The 12,288-nt window shown below is 32.4% G+C and overlaps 1 protein-coding gene and 1 pseudogene across 4 annotated transcripts in view; one reads left to right on the top strand and one right to left on the bottom strand.

The window, feature by feature from the left end:
* The window catches only part of LOC112210022 (growth hormone secretagogue receptor type 1-like), a 372,925-nt gene that overhangs the window by 315,561 nt on the left and 45,076 nt on the right, over positions 1–12,288 (top strand). The window lies entirely within an intron of this gene.
* LOC106688206 (histone H2A-like) lies at positions 3,941–4,306 on the bottom strand (annotated as a pseudogene).

Raw genomic sequence — 12,288 nt, forward strand, 5'->3', positions numbered from 1 at the left:
TCATTATTTCTAATAACAATCCACTAACAAACACGTTTAAGGAGGTATGCATTAGCATCCCGTCTCTTAAAAGAAATAGGGTATTATAGGATAGGATTATGTTCGTAGTCCGGATTTTTTTTTTTTTTTTATGTCTACAATACTTTGAGCTCTAATAGTTTCAGAACACTCGCATTATATTACTGAGTAACCTGAAACATCCAACTTAAATATCGATTGTGCAGTTCAACTACAACTGCAACTGGCTTCAAAGCAACAGACTGACAGATTTAACTATTTTATTAATATAGTAATTACTCAAAATTTTGAGCTGAAATTGTTTTTAAAAAATCAGGGATCTCATTTAGTAATTTAAGCGATCAAAATCAATTGAGTCGTCAAAAATTGTTACGAACCTACAAATGTTATAGGATTCCCTTGAACACACTATCCTCCTTTTGGCTTTTTCATTGTCGGAAAAAAATCTAAGTGTATTATAATTCTGAGAGAAGCATCTGTCCAAATTTATTATGTATAATTTTATTTTATTCACCAATTTATTTTTATTACAAATTAAATAACCAATGGTTATGATAAACAGGTACACGCCAAGGTAAATACGTGGATTATTTACCCTCTTAGGTGTTGATGTTTCTCTTCCCAACTATCCAATGTGCTTTTCAAAAGCAGCGGTTACTCTAATCTTCTTAGCCGCTCTCTTCTATATCTCTTCACTTCCCATTTCCACTAAGCTCTCGATGTATTGCCCGTCTAAGGAGTCTACTAATCCTGCCTTCAATAGAAAATACGGGTGGGTCTTTACCGCATCTTGTATTGCAGAGCACTTGAACTATTTTTTCCAATAGACAGTTCGCCATAGTTTTTCAATTATCAACTTTTTCTTTTTTTTTTGTTTCTTACAATATCCTTTTTTTCTCTGCACTGAAATATTTCATTAAGAAATAAGGTTATGCCTCAAATTATTTTGCACTTATTTATTATAACTTAATTTTAATTTATTATCTTAATCATTTTGATTGTATTACCTTGCATTTCTTTATTTTATCTAGAATCGTAAATGTACGACTCAAATTTTTTCTCTCCTAATTACTTTAAGGAATGTCCAGTTATTTTACCTTTTGGACACTTAATAGATGAAATAATCGGACTCTTAACACCAGGAACAGGGTTCTAGTTTTTACCTTGACATTTGAGAAGGCTCCTTGGATAAAAATTGGTATAGTGAGGCCAGGGATCAAGTGTAGGCAGAAAATGAGAAAAAAATTCATATGAAAGAAGGTATGAAGGTTTGTCCTTTAACATATTGTTTAGTTAATATCCATGTCTAAATATTTTTATTATTTTGGACTATTTAGGTTATAATAAGTTAAGTATTGGCGAAAGCACAATGTCAAAAAAGAGAAGAAGGAAAAACTCGCTTGAACTGCTATAAAATACTAATCTATTTGCGGAGCCTGTCCGTCTATATATATACAATCGGTCAGCTGTTCTCGATCAGCTGATATGGACCTGTCAGCTGACAGTCCGTAACTAATACATAACTCTATATGTGTTCCAACACCTTTTTTAATGAAATTTAATCAATAACATTCATATATTTTGCCCTGTTTGTTGGTAAGAGTGATTACCTTGAGCATTAAGACAGGCTCTGCCTTTTCTTTCTTTCACAACAGCAGTAGCCGATCGGCATTGGCTACGTTATTGTCAGGCTGCCTGACTTCCTTTGATTTTTTGGTTTATGCTATAAGTAAATATATGCAGCCCTGTTCAATAGTCTTCATTCCTTGCACAGAAAGATGGTTGAAACTTGGAAAACAATAACGCAGATGCTGTCCAGCCATTGTTTCTGTGAAAGAAAGTGTTTTTGTTTCCTTTTAAGTGTTTTTGTTAAATCATCCTTCTGTCGTTGATTTTTGACCAAGCTTGCATATAGTTTTTGTTTAATATCACCTTAAACCAAAAAATCGAATGATGTCAAATTTGACGTGACAAAAACATATCCAGTGCTATAACAGTACTAAAACTGGGTACTGTTTCTGTGGTAGAAAGATGCCGAGGCCGTCTTAATGTTCGAGGCAATCACTTTGACCATCATTTAATGTGAATGTTACTGTTTAAATTTTATTAATAAGGTAGTAAGCACATATATTAATTTATTTGTTGTAACTTAGATAATTCATAATAATAAAAATCTTTAAATATGAATATCCCAAATTAACGGTCATAACGGGCGTAGAATCCACCCCGTACAACTCTCAAAATAATTTTAATTTAATTTTTTTTTAATCAAACAACTATGGGAGTACTAGAAATTAATTTATAAAAATATACTGCGTAAAGTTACATGAATCAAACTTTTTTAAGTATAATCTATTGAAAATTGCATGATCTGTTGAGATCAATTAAGAAATGGGAAAGTTCAATGTGTGACAGATTTGAATTGAATAAATCACCCATAAATTGTAAGAATAATAAGAAGAATAAATTATTAGAGAAATCAGAGTTCTGAAGAAAATATTATATTTTTTTAAAAGTGATTTGAAGTGAGTTCTTAGTCTGATAAAAAGAACATTCTATATGCTCGTACGGAGTGAGTAATAAATATGTTAACATTTATTAGACTCTTAAGTGATGACAGAGGCTGGACAAACTTTAACACAAAACCATTGGTCTGTCAGTCCTGAGCCTCACGTGTTTCCTGATTCCCTACGTTCATTCAGAATAACGGTTCTTCATTTCAAAACTGCAATGTAAAGATACTTTTAAAATAATCCAGGGTATACTAGTCATTCAGGGAAAACTTGTGTTGTAGATCATTCCATGATTCTGGTGTAAATCATTTTATACCATTTTATATCTTCTGGTGTAAATCATTTTATGAATTTCTTGAAGATTCTTTTTTTTTTTTTATTATTTTACTAAACCTTTTTATTTCCTCATAATTTTTTTTATAACTAGTATACATAGAAAATTTATCTTGGTGAACAGAAATATCAATCTGGATTTTAAATATCAAATTCTACCTAGATTTCTTTTTTATTTAAGTAGGAGGCCCTAACACGACCTAGGTAAGGTTTATTTTTTTTTTTTTTTTGTTTCACACCCCCTTTATTCATAAAATAATTACAAAATATAAACATACGTACAATACAGTATATATATATACAATTTGTTGATTTTTGTCCTTTTACTGGAGCTGCGCTCCATTGTAAGGGATGGCTCGATATAATACAAAATTTTTGAAATTCCACTGTTCAATTTGAAAATATGTGAGGTGCTGGGGCGCACTTCAATTTTTTGACTTTTCACTAAATCTAAAAACACTAAAACTAAAACTGAAAATTGTGTCACTGTCACTTTTGCTGGGCTAAAGTTGTGATGGTCTCATAAAAGTGGATTGGTTTTACTGACCACAGGTTTTACTTACCTCCTGTTTTTACTAAACTTACACCCACCTCTATAAAAAAAAACGTGAATTACAGAGCCCATTCTTCCAGATAGAAACAGATGCTTACTCTTTTTTTCAGTAATCCCATCTTTGTATTATTTTTCAGCACTAAGCCATATTTCGCCCACCTATCTTAGTTGTAATATTTACTAAAATTTGTATTTATTTCAGAACCCCTATCATCTGAAATAACAGAAAATTAATAAATATATACATATAAGTATAAGGATCTAATCTTTCTGCTTTTACTGTAGCAGAACAGCATTTTAATGAGACTTTTTAATGAGATGAGCTGAACTTTAGTTCTTGGTCTTGAGTCAAAAGTATTGGGACATACTTGAGGGCTGTGACGGCACTATAACTAAAAATAAAAACTAGGGTTAAAAATGTATGTGTTGTACTGGTTGTAATTGGTCACTGGTGGCACTGTTGCCCCCTGATAGGAGCAGTAGAACGCGTTAGTGAATTGATAGAAGCTTGCCGGTCGCTAGGCTTAAGAGCTCTTCTCTGTCTTCTTCGGCAGTAAAACGGCCTGGATATTGGGATGCACTCCGCCCTGAGTAATGGTGACTCCCGACAACAGCTTGTTCAATTCCTCGTCGTTCCTTATAGCGAGCTGGAGATGACGGGGGATAATCCTGGTCTTCTTGTTATCACGGGCTGCGTTGCCGGCCAACTCAAGAACTTCAGCGGCCAAATACTCCATGACTGCTGCGAGATACACCGGAGCTCCTGCTCCTACTCTCTCGGCATAGTTACCTTTCCTAAGGAGACGGTGGATACGACCGACTGGTAACTGGGAGTCCTGCTCTAGATGATCGGGTCTTTGCCTTTCCCACATTTGCCACGTCCAGACATTATGTTCTCTACTGTTAGCTCTCGGAGAGTATTGATAAGGAGGCCCCTCACCTCCGGATTTAAAATAGCACCTTTTCAGAATGGAAATCTCATACAAATAAACATAACAGATAACCTTAAAATACCAAAGGTAGTAAAAGGTAAGATCCAACACAAATTACTTTTCCTTTTCACAGTAATGCACTTATTAATTCACTTTTTGTTTCAGTTTTAGAGGGATCGGGAAAAAAAAAAATGAATTGATCTTGGTCTTCAGTTAGTCAAAGAATCTGATGTGCCTCCGTTGAATAAACTCGGGCACAGTCGGTGGATAGAAAATCTCGTGGAGCTGTGTAAGTTACGTAGACCTCACCTCCACTCGGAAAGAGCGTTGTAATGTGCACATTTTTCCCCTTTCTTCAGAGCAAATATCACATATTCGGTTTTAGTCGGATTTTCGTTGATGTTAATGCTCCGAAGTTTCTGTGTGTTATCTTCACATACAATTTCGACGTGACCCAGGGCTGTAGCGGCTCTGACACAGCTGTTATAGATGGCGATATAGTCTGCATATGTAGGGATGGTCGCTTTCTGTAGTTGTGTCCTACAATGTCCGCCGTGTAAAGAGGTAAAGAGGATCTGTGATAAGACTGATCCTTGGGGAACACCGCATGTGAGAGGTAAAGTTCGGGAGAATTCATCACGAACCAGTACAGCTAGGCTCCGTTCGTTTAGAAATGACAGAATGATAATAAATCCCCCACGGTAGCCAAGTTTTCTAATACATGAATCTCTAGCGTTTACTAAAAATACATCTACTGAATATATAAAACATCATGTATGGATTTCTAGCACGTATCTAATAGTTAAATTAGCAATATTCAATGAGAGATGATCCTCATCTATTTTTTATAATTAATCTGTATTATCTATTTTTTAAAATTTAAATAAAACTGTTATTATCCGTAAACAATAGTTAACAATAAACAATTTTTTCAGATAAATCAAACATTTTAATAAATATAAAAAAAATAAATAATTTAAATCTATATTTCATAAATTTAAGTTCTGTTAGACAAGAAAAAATATAACTTGAGTTTCTCTTTCTATGTTTTAACGACTCAAAATTGTGAATACCTTACCATTATTTCATATTTATCTTAATCACTGACCTATAATTTACTTTATGGTTTCTCGTTAGTAAATACAGTATTAATTATTACATATACTACAATTACGTTTTGGTCTTAAGTTTGGTAGATGGTAGTATTTGAAGATAAAAACAGTTTTTCTGAGAAACAAAAAGTTTTTTTTATAAAGTTAAATTGAATACGACATCGTAACTGTAACTTATTTAAGTAGAAACGTGTGAACTGGAGAATCCACAACTTTCTGTACATAAGCTTTTTGTTGATTATGTCTCCCGAAAAAAAACATAAGTATGTTAGTTAAGTTAGTGTAATTGGTGTTGCAAAACTATTCAAAGGAAATGAGCATTGCTGTAGAATAAAAACAAATTAATTGCTGTTCCTTGAGTCATTCAAAAATTAGTATATTACTCATCATGAAAAAGTATATCAATATTAGGTGTAACAAAAAGTAAACTCTACTAATTTGAGCGCAAACATTAATATGTTTTTTAATATGTATTATGTAGTTTAATAACTACATGAATTTTTTTCAATAGAAATAACATTTGAATAATACAAACTCATAGTTCTTAATTATCTCGGTTGTCAATCACACAAAACTTGACAGTCTTTATTATTGACGTTGTCATGGTTGAAGACAACGTAGAAGATGTAGAGTGATCTAAATTATAAAAGGGCCACTGACTTGTTCTCGAAATTGCATCTTGCTTGTCATTGTATATTCATTTATCACATGGTTTAAGTAGAAGGTAACCTGGAATGGTCGCATATTAATTTATTATTAGTGATTTTCAGTGAAGAAATATGATTTTTTCATAATTGTCTGTGTTGAGGAACAGACAGTTTCAAGATTATCAATTATTCTTTTATAAACATTTAATAATGATAAGGACACTAAGAATTAATACTTGATTAAATATTAACAATGAAACTCATTTGTTGTAATAATTCTCCTTTGATTAAGCCCTGCAATTCTGACATATCGCTTCCTAAAATTAAACATTTATTTTAACGACTAATTTTTATTAAAACACTAATATGAAATACAAGGCATTTAAGAATCACTGCTAATAGAAAGAATCAGATTTACTCCCTTGCAAATAAATAGACGCCTATGATTTAGGGGCGTACTGTGATTAGACCCGCTCAGGCTATTGTTAATCATCTACTTCAGCTCAAGTTTAGTATTTGTCTTAAATATTGGTCAGTTTATTCAGTGTGGAATGTGAGCAGTTACTCAGAGCACCTGTTATCCTGCGCTCCGATCTGTCGGATTCTCCTATGAGTTCCAACTCGGCTAGGGAGAATTATGTAACCACATTTCAAAGCGGTCCGGTGGATATCCACACGCGGATAAACTGTGAAAAGGTTACTGCCACCCATCTGTCTTGACTTATTAGCTACAATACTTCTTTTCCCTTTTTTTTTGTCTCAACACGTCCAGGATTAATGCTTGAAGAAGTGAGAAAAATTTTGAGATTTATTGCGTGATCCCCGGTGACAAGTTGATTTATTCCCACCTTGTTTTAATACGAAGCTATAATTCGTATGAAAATATAGGCACTCTATATACGTTACTCGAGAGTTTATTTCCCATGATCGCATGAAGTCCGGTGACACACAGCATCATTATATCAATAAATGCTGATTTTTTAAATTCCCTTAGTTATTTATACAAATGGTGTAGAAAACATTCCATATTTGACAAAATAATTTTTTTAAAAGCATTCCCATCAATGACCACATATAAGTGTATGCGAAAATTAATATCTCGAATTTTTTTTTTTTTGGAAATGACGTTCCATTAGCACATAGAGAGACAAAAATTCGTTACTTTACTGACTATTTACCTCGTCTAATAGTCGTATACTACAACAAATGTAAGTGTATTAATGGAATACTATTTTTGGTACAAGTGATGCATATTTCGACCAACTTTGATGTACTAACACATTCTACTCAACAATGTCCGGAAATCCCTCACGTATGTAGTCGACTGCAAACCCAAATGGTCCGTTAGTTACTATAACCTCATCTTGTTTCAACACCACATCAGTATAACATAAGAGAGAGGGAAATGAATATAATGGAGAAAACACTTTTATTTCTCTTTACTTATCTTTTGGTTTCCAGCTAAACATTAACTTACTACTTTATTAACTTTTAACTGAATAATAGCTTTTGTTAAATTTATTGTTATTGATTAGCCGCTAAATTTGTTGTAGTAGTATATATTTCTTTGTTTCTGGATCTGAATCTATTTCTGGGGTATCTATACTTCCTCTTATATTACCATGCGTCACTTTTATTAAATCCAGTATTTCATTAAAATACTAAGATTTTCCAGCCATAGAAAATACCATTTTCTCCCTAAAAAACATTCTTCCACCAAATACATTATGTAGTATAATATATATTTATGTCATTTAATTAATAATATAGTTTGACAATGTAACTAGGCAGAAGGCGAATCCCAGAAACATCTAATGTAAAATAAATACTAATTATAAAAAATTCAACTTTTTTTTTATGTCACAAATTCCAGTAATTATTCCAAAGGTAAATAGAAATGGGTATGAATATACAGCTAGCCCTGCATTATTGGTGAGATTACCTATACCTATTAAACATAAAATAATATTAGCACGTACATTTATGTTATAACAAAGACGTATGATTATTAAAAATAAAAATCCTGATTCTTGAAATTAAATTATATCCTTTATGATGTCTTCCAATCTTCCAGAACTTTCACAGAAATAATTTATTTATTTCACTAAAATAAATTCGGTTAAAATATTATCCAGTTTCGGTACATAAACAAATCGAAATAAATTGACAGCTGGAGGAAGATAGTCCTGGTGGCGGTCAATAAAGGTATCAATATAGCAAAAAGAAACCATTTATTGTTAACCAATGTTTCGCCCCATTTTACTGAGCTTCGTCAGGGCTGTTACCAACTTAACTGTTCTATTTCATTCCTATCAGCCCTGACGAAGCCCTGTAAAATGGGGCGAAACGTTAGTTAACAATAAATAGTTTTCTTTTACTATTTTGATACCTTTATTGACCGCCACCCAGATCTTCCTCAACTTTCAACGTATCGAAATAAATGTTTTAATTATTATGTCCACTTGTAAATTATAAAGAAAATTTAATCTGTGGGTTGTTCATTTCTTACTTGAGAAAAGATTCATGTGTAATTGAAGGTTAGAGAAGTGTTTACATATCATAACTTATCTTAATGAGGGCTTAAATCCTCAATTAAAAGTATCAATTCTATTGTTCTCAGAACAAGGAGACAGGTTCACAAAACAAGCTCGTAAACCATAATGCCACAGTTTCAAATGAATGAATACATTAGAATCGATACAATATATTAATGTAATTCGTGAAAGCATTAATAAAACATACGCTTTTAGTGATGCTATCCTGAAAGTGTCTTCATTTTTACGAATGAAGCGTTTTTCCTGACACTTCCAACTAACCCTTCCAACTTTACTGAAATCTTAAAATTCCCTTCGTAAAATATCTATTTATATTTTGATAAAAATAAAATTTTCAATACGGATCTGAAGACTGGAGTCAGTGGCAGTTTTTATCCACTGTGTGTGACTGGGAATAAGTAAACCCATCATATGCTCCTCCCTCATGCTTGGTTGGAGCGATTGGATTGTATAGTGGCGCGATGGAGTTTAGGACTACTGGAATCCCAGGTTTCCTGGTCTGCTGGGATGAACTTCAAAAAGTTCTACATAAGCTTTCACACTCAAGGACGTTTTACGTTCCATTTTTCGAAGATTGGGTCAGAACGATCCTCAGTTACCTGGTTAAATAGTGTACAACAAAATCGTTGATGGTGATATGCACAATTAAAGTGCAAACAATTGTAATGGAATAACTTGCTACTAAAAGTTTCAAGTGAAGTTGACGGAGTCAGCCGTTTTTAAGGAGATATGGATTTTGAAAACTCATTACAACACTATTAATTTCTATATTAATCAAACTACTTCATCCCCTCAAGGAAGCAGTTGTGTACATGACATTTTGGTTTTTTCTTTGATTATCTGCAGAATCCATTTAGTTAACTGTATTTCAAGCTATGATACGCGACTCAGGTCTGTCTGAGAATCACAATGATACTTCGATTAACCTTACTGATTAGATAGTCCGGGTTTTGATTTGATGCTGATCAGAAGATGTTGTACTATAATTATATATTTTTGCTCGTTATTCTACTTCTGTGTTTGGTGATGACTTAAATAGTTATTTTATTATTGGAAAGTTGAAACGAACGATATAAGTTAATGAACAGATTCAAGAGCAGATAGCAAGAAGCCTAATGTAGGGGCATTAGAGACGAGCCTCTCCCACGCCTTGTCATGCCCGAGCTTAATCAAGCCTTTTCATCCGTGGCACATGCCTCAGAAGCGTGTCTCTGTCGGCTCTAGAACCTCCTCAGGCCGAACCCTTATCAACGCTGTCCTTCTCCATCTTAGCTAGAAGAATGTTCTTAATTATATTGTTCCTGTCATTCAATTAGTATCTATAAGATTCATATAGTCAATTAGATCAACAAACAAGGTCCTTTTTTTTTTCTTTTTTTTCCGATCCCCCTAAAACAGAAATAAAAAGTGAATTAATAAATCCATTACTGTGAAAAAGAAAAGTAATTCGTGTTGGGTCTTACCTTTTACTACCTTCGGTATTTTAAGGTTACCTGTTATGTTTAATGTTATATATGTGCTATCCATTCTAAAAAGGAGCTATTTTGAGTCCGGAGGTGAGGGGCCTCCTCGTGTTGTATCGCATATAAGATAAAAATAAAAAACATTAATTAATAAAGACGATAGATAATGGTGAAGTAATCAGAAAAATAGTAAGAAGTCGAAAAGAAGGGAGGGGGAGGGGGTGCATCAGAAGATGGAGTTATGAGGTGATGTTAATAGGGTTTTTGGAACCTTTCCTGCCCTGCCACCTCGCAGGAAGGGGGATGAAACCAGGTCCTGTTTCCTTCATTTTTTTTTAAATACTCTTTTCACTTTCAACCTGTCACTAATCTAGTGTGAATGTGTTACTAATTCTCGGTTCCTTTTCACAACATGATAAATTGTGAATATCACTCAACCACAGTAGGCATGGACATTTAGGATATGTTATAAGTACCATTTATAAATGGAATGTATTTTCTGTTTGTGTGATGAAATTTTTGATACAGTTTCTTCTGTTACCAGTAAATGAAATAGTGCATCCGAATTTTACTGTAGAAAACCGCAAATCGTCAAAGAGGATTACTTAAAACCAAATTTTAAACTTTTGTCTGTATTCTGCATTATCGATTCAATTACGGGAGCTTACAACAACGTTCGAAATTTATACCTTACCTTCCTTTGATTATAAATGAGAGATAAATTCGAAAGTTTGTACCATGTTGATATATGTATTTTTTTTGTTTTGTTTTTACCGGACTACAGCGAAGCAAAAGGAAGGTAAGTTTTTAGGGGTGTCACATAAACTTATTTTATACTAGCTACACCCGATTTAAAAATTCGATGTTTTGAATTAGTCGGTATCTTGTGAGATTTTAAGCAATTTAAGCTCAAATCAACTGAAAAAAATATTTTATTAGATTTCATATCCTCATTAATTAAATGACAGGAATGCCACTAACCGTCGTGAAATGTAACTACATCCGTCTTCACGTTTTTACTTGAGTACTTCATTATAACGAATTTCATAAATATGTTTTTGGGGCTATATTGTAGCAATAATACTGACTCCAGTGTTATATTTGTTTGTACCACGTTCAATGGTATTAGTTGGGTAATGTAGGATTTTTTGTTAATATAATGTAAATAGTAATAGTTGGTCCTATTAACTCAAGATGAATCTTAGTTTTGGCATTGATATAAATTGGAGAATGAATTTTTAAGGAATCTACTAACCATTACAAAGAGTATTGTCAGGACAAACCAAGTAACCCATTTCGACGGAACCGAATAAAATTATTTGATTGTTGTTCAATTTTGTATAAAATAAATAACTGATGTTTGGACGATTTTTTTTCTATAGTAAAATTTCATCAGTGATTGTACAATAAATTTGTATCTCAATAATATTTAAAATTTTGAAATGAATACCATTGATGACCGCATCATGTTTGGAAATGAAAACCACATAAATGATCCTGCTAGTTCCTGTTTTTATCCTTATTTAAAATTTTGATAGCTTAATAATGGTTTCATTCCAGCTGCTGACTATCAATTGTCAATCATGTATTCCCATATTTAAAAATAAAAGTGATAAAACATTATTTAAAAATACCATTACTGCTAAATTAATATACATTTTTGAAGACAAACAAACTTTCTAATTATAAGTGGTAAAAGAAACTAAATTAATATTTTTCATAATTTATTTTTATCGACTGAAAAGTATTCAACATAGTTATATATTTCGATAAATATAATCAATATTTATTGTGGCACTGCATAGTATAATTTATTACACAACAGTATTAATTAGTAAATAATGCATTTATAATCAAGTTGTTCTACCCAACTATTTTTTATTATTAAAAATTATAATTATCAATTCAATTGATATTTACAATATATGACTCATAAATCTACAACACCCATTTGCATTTCGACATTTTCAAACATTTTATTATCTTGAAGACCTAAATGCGATATAAGATATCTAAAAGGGCAGCAGTTATTGGGTCTGAAACTGGGTTGTCATTCTTCAAAGAGAAATTCAAGAGGCTTTATTTGTTCTCAGACACCCTCTGTGTGAATATATATTTATAAAACAGTTTACTACAATTTTCTTTCTTTAACAGCACTCCTG

The sequence above is a fragment of the Halyomorpha halys genome, unplaced genomic scaffold, assembly GCF_000696795.3.
Source record: "Halyomorpha halys isolate HHAL.00 unplaced genomic scaffold, Hhal_1.1 Scaffold41.1, whole genome shotgun sequence".
Taxonomy (NCBI): Eukaryota; Metazoa; Arthropoda; class Insecta; order Hemiptera; family Pentatomidae; genus Halyomorpha; species Halyomorpha halys.